This window comes from Megalopta genalis, unplaced genomic scaffold (assembly GCF_051020955.1).
Source record: "Megalopta genalis isolate 19385.01 unplaced genomic scaffold, iyMegGena1_principal scaffold0030, whole genome shotgun sequence".
NCBI lineage: Eukaryota > Metazoa > Arthropoda > Insecta > Hymenoptera > Halictidae > Megalopta > Megalopta genalis.
In genome coordinates, this window is record NW_027476099.1 from 2,325,803 (window position 1) to 2,335,000 (window position 9,198).

Below are 9,198 nucleotides of genomic sequence, written 5' to 3' on the forward strand. Positions count from 1 at the left end.
TTAGTTAAGCAAGAATATCGTATTTTTAAAAAAATCTAATGATAGGATTTTTCAGAAAATTGAAAAAACCGTAAAATGTCAAGAGTAAAGTGCCATTATTTTAAACAATGTATCGTTCTAAATGCTTAATCCCTATGTAAAAAAGTTATTTAAGCAAGAATATGTAATTGAAAAAAATTAGAAGAATTTATTTTAGCCGTAAATCGAAAATAATGGGGACACCGGAGCTGTTCGAAGCGCCGAGACGCGCCGCGTACGGCCGAATATTTTCAAAGTCCCAACGTACCGATCAAGAGTAAAGTACCATTTTCCTACATTAGATTTCGTTCTAAATGCTTAATCCCTATGTAAAAACGTTAGTTAAGCAAGAATATCGTATTTTTAAAAAAATCTAATGATAGGATTTTCCAGAAAATTGAAAAAACCGAAAAATGTCAAGAGTAAAGTGCCATTTTCTGACATTAGATTTCGTTCTAAATGCTTAATCCCTATGTAGAAACGTTAGTTAAGCAAGAATATCGTATTTTTAAAAAAATCTAATGATAGGATTTTTCATAAAATTGAAAAAACCGTAAAATGTCAAGAGTAAAGTGCCCTTATTTTAAACATTATATCGTTCTAAATGCTTAATCCCTATGTAAAAAAGTTATCTAAGCAAGAATATGTTATTGAATAAAATGAGAAAAATTTATTTTAGCCGTAAATCGAAAATAATGGGGACACCGGAGCTGTTCGAAGCGCCGAGCGCGCCGCGTACGCCCGAATATTTTCAAAGTCCCAACGTACCGGTCAAGAGTAAAGTACCATTTTCCTACATTAGATTTCGTTCTAAATGCTTAATCCCTATGTAAAAACGTTAGTTAAGCAAGAATATCGTATTTTAAAAAAAATCTAATGATAGGATTTTCCAGAAAATTGAAAAAACCGAAAAATGTCAAGAGTAAAGTGCCATTTTCTGACATTAGATTTCGTTCTAAATGCTTAATCCCTATGTAGAAACGTTAGTTATGCAAGATTATCGTATTTTTAAAAAAATCTAATGATAGGATTTTTCAGAAAATTGAAAAAACCGTAAAATGTCAAGAGTAAAGTGCCCTTATTTTAAACATTATATCGTTCTAAATGCTTAATCCCTATGTAAAAAAGTTATCTAAGCAAGAATATGTTATTGAATAAAATGAGAAAAATTTATTTTAGCCGTAAATCGAAAATAATGGGTCGAGCGAATCGGTCGATTGCGCCGAGACGCGCTATGATGCAACAGACGAGCGATTGGAACGCCCGAATATTTTCAAAGTCCCAACGTACCGGTCAAGAGTAAAGTACCATTTTCCTACATTAGATTTCGTTCTAAATGCTTAATCCCTATGTAAAAACGTTAGTTAAGCAAGAATATCGTATTTTAAAAAAAATCTAATGATAGGATTTTCCAGAAAATTGAAAAAACCGAAAAATGTCAAGAGTAAAGTGCCATTTTCTGACATTAGATTTCGTTCTAAATGCTTAATCCCTATGTAGAAACGTTAGTTAAGCAAGAATATCGTATTTTTAAAAAAATCTAATGATAGGATTTTTCAGAAAATTGAAAAAACCGTAAAATGTCAAGAGTAAAGTGCCATTATTTTAAACAATGTATCGTTCTAAATGCTTAATCCCTATGTAAAAAAGTTATTTAAGCAAGAATATGTAATTGAAAAAAATTAGAAGAATTTATTTTAGCCGTAAATCGAAAATAATGGGGACACCGGAGCTGTTCGAAGCGCCGAGACGCGCCGCGTACGGCCGAATATTTTCAAAGTCCCAACGTACCGATCAAGAGTAAAGTACCATTTTCCTACATTAGATTTCGTTCTAAATGCTTAATCCCTATGTAAAAACGTTAGTTAAGCAAGAATATCGTATTTTTAAAAAAATCTAATGATAGGATTTTCCAGAAAATTGAAAAAACCGAAAAATGTCAAGAGTAAAGTGCCATTTTCTGACATTAGATTTCGTTCTAAATGCTTAATCCCTATGTAGAAACGTCAGTTAAGCAAGAATATCGTATTTTTAAAAAAATCTAATGATAGGATTTTTCATAAAATTGAAAAAACCGTAAAATGTCAAGAGTAAAGTGCCCTTATTTTAAACATTATATCGTTCTAAATGCTTAATCCCTATGTAAAAAAGTTATCTAAGCAAGAATATGTTATTGAATAAAATGAGAAAAATTTATTTTAGCCGTAAATCGAAAATAATGGGGACACCGGAGCTGTTCGAAGCGCCGAGCGCGCCGCGTACGCCCGAATATTTTCAAAGTCCCAACGTACCGATCAAGAGTAAAGTACCATTTTCCTACATTAGATTTCGTTCTAAATGCTTAATCCCTATGTAAAAACGTTAGTTAAGCAAGAATATCGTATTTTAAAAAAAATCTAATGATAGGATTTTCCAGAAAATTGAAAAAACCGAAAAATGTCAAGAGTAAAGTGCCATTTTCTGACATTAGATTTCGTTCTAAATGCTTAATCCCTATGTAGAAACGTTAGTTAAGCAAGATTATCGTATTTTTAAAAAAATCTAATGATAGGATTTTTCATAAAATTGAAAAAACCGTAAAATGTCAAGAGTAAAGTGCCCTTATTTTAAACATTATATCGTTCTAAATGCTTAATCCCTATGTAAAAAAGTTATCTAAGCAAGAATATGTTATTGAATAAAATGAGAAAAATTTATTTTAGCCGTAAATCGAAAATAATGGGTCGAGCGAATCGGTCGATTGCGCCGAGACGCGCTATGATGCAACAGACGAGCGATTGGAACGCCCGAATATTTTCAAAGTCCCAACGTACCGATCAAGAGTAAAGTACCATTTTCCTACATTAGATTTCGTTCTAAATGCTTAATCCCTATGTAAAAACGTTAGTTAAGCAAGAATATCGTATTTTTAAAAAAATCTAATGATAGGATTTTCCAGAAAATTGAAAAAACCGAAAAATGTCAAGAGTAAAGTGCCATTTTCTGACATTAGATTTCGTTCTAAATGCTTAATCCCTATGTAGAAACGTTAGTTAAGCAAGAATATCGTATTTTTAAAAAAATCTAATGATAGGATTTTTCAGAAAATTGAAAAAACCGTAAAATGTCAAGAGTAAAGTGCCATTATTTTAAACAATGTATCGTTCTAAATGCTTAATCCCTATGTAAAAAAGTTATTTAAGCAAGAATATGTAATTGAAAAAAATTAGAAGAATTTATTTTAGCCGTAAATCGAAAATAATGGGGACACCGGAGCTGTTCGAAGCGCCGAGACGCGCCGCGTACGGCCGAATATTTTCAAAGTCCCAACGTACCGATCAAGAGTAAAGTACCATTTTCCTACATTAGATTTCGTTCTAAATGCTTAATCCCTATGTAAAAACGTTAGTTAAGCAAGAATATCGTATTTTTAAAAAAATCTAATGATAGGATTTTCCAGAAAATTGAAAAAACCGAAAAATGTCAAGAGTAAAGTGCCATTTTCTGACATTAGATTTCGTTCTAAATGCTTAATCCCTATGTAGAAACGTTAGTTAAGCAAGAATATCGTATTTTTAAAAAAATCTAATGATAGGATTTTTCATAAAATTGAAAAAACCGTAAAATGTCAAGAGTAAAGTGCCCTTATTTTAAACATTATATCGTTCTAAATGCTTAATCCCTATGTAAAAAAGTTATCTAAGCAAGAATATGTTATTGAATAAAATGAGAAAAATTTATTTTAGCCGTAAATCGAAAATAATGGGGACACCGGAGCTGTTCGAAGCGCCGAGCGCGCCGCGTACGCCCGAATATTTTCAAAGTCCCAACGTACCGATCAAGAGTAAAGTACCATTTTCCTACATTAGATTTCGTTCTAAATGCTTAATCCCTATGTAAAAACGTTAGTTAAGCAAGAATATCGTATTTTTAAAAAAATCTAATGATAGGATTTTCCAGAAAATTGAAAAAACCGAAAAATGTCAAGAGTAAAGTGCCATTTTCTGACATTAGATTTCGTTCTAAATGCTTAATCCCTATGTAGAAACGTTAGTTATGCAAGATTATCGTATTTTTAAAAAAATCTAATGATAGGATTTTTCAGAAAATTGAAAAAACCGTAAAATGTCAAGAGTAAAGTGCCCTTATTTTAAACATTATATCGTTCTAAATGCTTAATCCCTATGTAAAAAAGTTATCTAAGCAAGAATATGTTATTGAATAAAATGAGAAAAATTTATTTTAGCCGTAAATCGAAAATAATGGGTCGAGCGAATCGGTCGATTGCGCCGAGACGCGCTATGATGCAACAGACGAGCGATTGGAACGCCCGAATATTTTCAAAGTCCCAACGTACCGATCAAGAGTAAAGTACCATTTTCCTACATTAGATTTCGTTCTAAATGCTTAATCCCTATGTAAAAACGTTAGTTAAGCAAGAATATCGTATTTTAAAAAAAATCTAATGATAGGATTTTCCAGAAAATTGAAAAAACCGAAAAATGTCAAGAGTAAAGTGCCATTTTCTGACATTAGATTTCGTTCTAAATGCTTAATCCCTATGTAGAAACGTTAGTTAAGCAAGATTATCGTATTTTTAAAAAAATCTAATGATAGGATTTTTCATAAAATTGAAAAAACCGTAAAATGTCAAGAGTAAAGTGCCCTTATTTTAAACATTATATCGTTCTAAATGCTTAATCCCTATGTAAAAAAGTTATCTAAGCAAGAATATGTTATTGAATAAAATGAGAAAAATTTATTTTAGCCGTAAATCGAAAATAATGGGTCGAGCGAATCGGTCGATTGCGCCGAGACGCGCTATGATGCAACAGACGAGCGATTGGAACGCCCGAATATTTTCAAAGTCCCAACGTACCGATCAAGAGTAAAGTACCATTTTCCTACATTAGATTTCGTTCTAAATGCTTAATCCCTATGTAAAAACGTTAGTTAAGCAAGAATATCGTATTTTTAAAAAAATCTAATGATAGGATTTTCCAGAAAATTGAAAAAACCGAAAAATGTCAAGAGTAAAGTGCCATTTTCTGACATTAGATTTCGTTCTAAATGCTTAATCCCTATGTAGAAACGTTAGTTAAGCAAGAATATCGTATTTTTAAAAAAATCTAATGATAGGATTTTTCATAAAATTGAAAAAACCGTAAAATGTCAAGAGTAAAGTGCCCTTATTTTAAACATTATATCGTTCTAAATGCTTAATCCCTATGTAAAAAAGTTATCTAAGCAAGAATATGTTATTGAATAAAATGAGAAAAATTTATTTTAGCCGTAAATCGAAAATAATGGGGACACCGGAGCTGTTCGAAGCGCCGAGCGCGCCGCGTACGCCCGAATATTTTCAAAGTCCCAACGTACCGATCAAGAGTAAAGTACCATTTTCCTACATTAGATTTCGTTCTAAATGCTTAATCCCTATGTAAAAACGTTAGTTAAGCAAGAATATCGTATTTTAAAAAAAATCTAATGATAGGATTTTCCAGAAAATTGAAAAAACCGAAAAATGTCAAGAGTAAAGTGCCATTTTCTGACATTAGATTTCGTTCTAAATGCTTAATCCCTATGTAGAAACGTTAGTTATGCAAGATTATCGTATTTTTAAAAAAATCTAATGATAGGATTTTTCAGAAAATTGAAAAAACCGTAAAATGTCAAGAGTAAAGTGCCCTTATTTTAAACATTATATCGTTCTAAATGCTTAATCCCTATGTAAAAAAGTTATCTAAGCAAGAATATGTTATTGAATAAAATGAGAAAAATTTATTTTAGCCGTAAATCGAAAATAATGGGTCGAGCGAATCGGTCGATTGCGCCGAGACGCGCTATGATGCAACAGCCGAGCGATTGGAACGCCCGAATATTTTCAAAGTCCCAACGTACCGGTCAAGAGTAAAGTACCATTTTCCTACATTAGATTTCGTTCTAAATGCTTAATCCCTATGTAAAAACGTTAGTTAAGCAAGAATATCGTATTTTAAAAAAAATCTAATGATAGGATTTTCCAGAAAATTGAAAAAACCGAAAAATGTCAAGAGTAAAGTGCCATTTTCTGACATTAGATTTCGTTCTAAATGCTTAATCCCTATGTAGAAACGTTAGTTAAGCAAGATTATCGTATTTTTAAAAAAATCTAATGATAGGATTTTTCATAAAATTGAAAAAACCGTAAAATGTCAAGAGTAAAGTGCCCTTATTTTAAACATTATATCGTTCTAAATGCTTAATCCCTATGTAAAAAAGTTATCTAAGCAAGAATATGTTATTGAATAAAATGAGAAAAATTTATTTTAGCCGTAAATCGAAAATAATGGGTCGAGCGAATCGGTCGATTGCGCCGAGACGCGCTATGATGCAACAGACGAGCGATTGGAACGCCCGAATATTTTCAAAGTCCCAACGTACCGATCAAGAGTAAAGTACCATTTTCCTACATTAGATTTCGTTCTAAATGCTTAATCCCTATGTAGAAACGTTAGTTAAGCAAGATTATCGTATTTTTAAAAAAATCTAATGATAGGATTTTTCATAAAATTGAAAAAACCGTAAAATGTCAAGAGTAAAGTGCCCTTATTTTAAACAATGTATCGTTCTAAATGCTTAATCCCTATGTAAAAAAGTTATTTAAGCAAGAATATGTTATTGAAAAAAATTAGAAAAATTTATTTTAGCCGTAAATCGAAAATAATGGGGACACCGGAGCTGTTCGAAGCGCCGAGACGCGCCGCGTACGGCCGAATATTTTCAAAGTCCCAACGTACCGATCAAGAGTAAAGTACCAATTTCCTACATTAGATTTCGTTCTAAATGCTTAATCCCTATGTAAAAACGTTAGTTAAGCAAGAATATCGTATTTTTAAAAAAATCTAATGATAGGATTTTCCAGAAAATTGAAAAAACCGAAAAATGTCAAGAGTAAAGTGCCATTTTCTGACATTAGATTTCGTTCTAAATGCTTAATCCCTATGTAGAAACGTTAGTTATGCAAGATTATCGTATTTTTAAAAAAATCTAATGATAGGATTTTTCAGAAAATTGAAAAAACCGTAAAATGTCAAGAGTAAAGTGCCCTTATTTTAAACATTATATCGTTCTAAATGCTTAATCCCTATGTAAAAAAGTTATCTAAGCAAGAATATGTTATTGAATAAAATGAGAAAAATTTATTTTAGCCGTAAATCGAAAATAATGGGTCGAGCGAATCGGTCGATTGCGCCGAGACGCGCTATGATGCAACAGACGAGCGATTGGAACGCCCGAATATTTTCAAAGTCCCAACGTACCGATCAAGAGTAAAGTACCATTTTCCTACATTAGATTTCGTTCTAAATGCTTAATCCCTATGTAAAAACGTTAGTTAAGCAAGAATATCGTATTTTTAAAAAAATCTAATGATAGGATTTTCCAGAAAATTGAAAAAACCGAAAAATGTCAAGAGTAAAGTGCCATTTTCTGACATTAGATTTCGTTCTAAATGCTTAATCCCTATGTAGAAACGTTAGTTAAGCAAGAATATCGTATTTTTAAAAAAATCTAATGATAGGATTTTTCAGAAAATTGAAAAAACCGTAAAATGTCAAGAGTAAAGTGCCCTTATTTTAAACATTATATCGTTCTAAATGCTTAATCCCTATGTAAAAAAGTTATCTAAGCAAGAATGTGTTATTGAATAAAATGAGAAAAATTTATTTTAGCCGTAAATCGAAAAAAAGTCTGTTCGTTTCTCTGTCTCTCTCGCGCGATCGAAGTATTGATGTTTCCCGGCAAAGTAATGGGATATTAATTAAACTTTATACACGAAATTACTCGTTTTGATCCCCGCTACACAGCCGTATACTTTTTATAATTTTGTGGAATCGGGAACCTTGAAATATTTAACATAACGCGGATCGACTGTCTCTGTCTCTTTCTAGATCGGAATAATCGATGTTTCCCGGCAAACTATTGGGAGTTTAATTAAACTTTATACATGAAATTACTCGTTTTGATCCCCGCTACACAGCCGTATACTTTTTATAATTTTGTGGAATCGGTAACCTGGAGATATTTAACATAACGCGGATCGTCTATCTCTGTCTCTTTCTAGATCGGAATAATCGATGTTTCCCGGCAAAGTAATGGGAGATTAATTAAACTTTATACACGAAATTACTCGTTTTGATCCCCGCTACACAGCCGTATACTTTTTATAATTTTGTGGAATCGGAAACCTTGAAATATTTAACATAACGCGGATCGACTGTCTCTGTCTCTTTCTAGATCGGAATAATCGATGTTTCCCGGCAAACTATTGGGAGTTTAATTAAACTTTATACATGAAATTACTCGTTTTGATCCCCGCTACACAGCCGTATACTTTTTATAATTTTGTGGAATCGGTAACCTGGAGATATTTAACATAACGCGGATCGTCTATCTCTGTCTCTTTCTAGATCGGAAGAATCGATGTTTCCCGGCAAACTAATGGGAGTTTAATTAAACTTTATGCATCAAATCATTCAGTTTGACTCCTGCAACACAACCAAACACTCTCTGTAATTTTCTGAACTGAAAAACCACTGAAATTGCGCTCGAAATGCGGAGCGACGGGTCGACGCGTCTGCACTGTGCGACAGCTAGTCAAAACGTCCGAACAGCGTATTGTTTTCGATCTCTTGGTATAATATTCGTATTCCTTGCTGTGTATAGCTTCCGATCGATTATTGCAATGGTCAAAGTTCCAGCGGCGTAATGCTTTCCATAAGATTACATTAATATAACCAGCGGCATATTGCTTTCTATCTTGTAATGAAAATTTTATAACCAAGTACCAACGGCGTATTGCTTTCGTTCGGATAATGGAGATTTTACAACCAAGTACCAGCGGTTTCTGTCTTATAATTAAATTATTATAATAAAATAAAGTACCAGCGGCGTGTTACTTTCGTTCGGATAATGGAGATTTTACAACCAAGTATCAGCGGTTTCTGTCTTATAATTAAATTATTATAATAAAATAAAGTACCAGCGGCGTGTTACTTTCGTTCGGATAATGGAGATTTTATGTCCAGCGGCGTAGTGCTTTCTATCTTGTAATGTAATTCTTATTACAAAGTACCAGCGGCGTATTGCTTTTTTACCAGCGGCGTATTGCTTCGTACCAGCGGCGTATTGCTTTTTTTTCCAGCGGCGTATTGGTTCGTA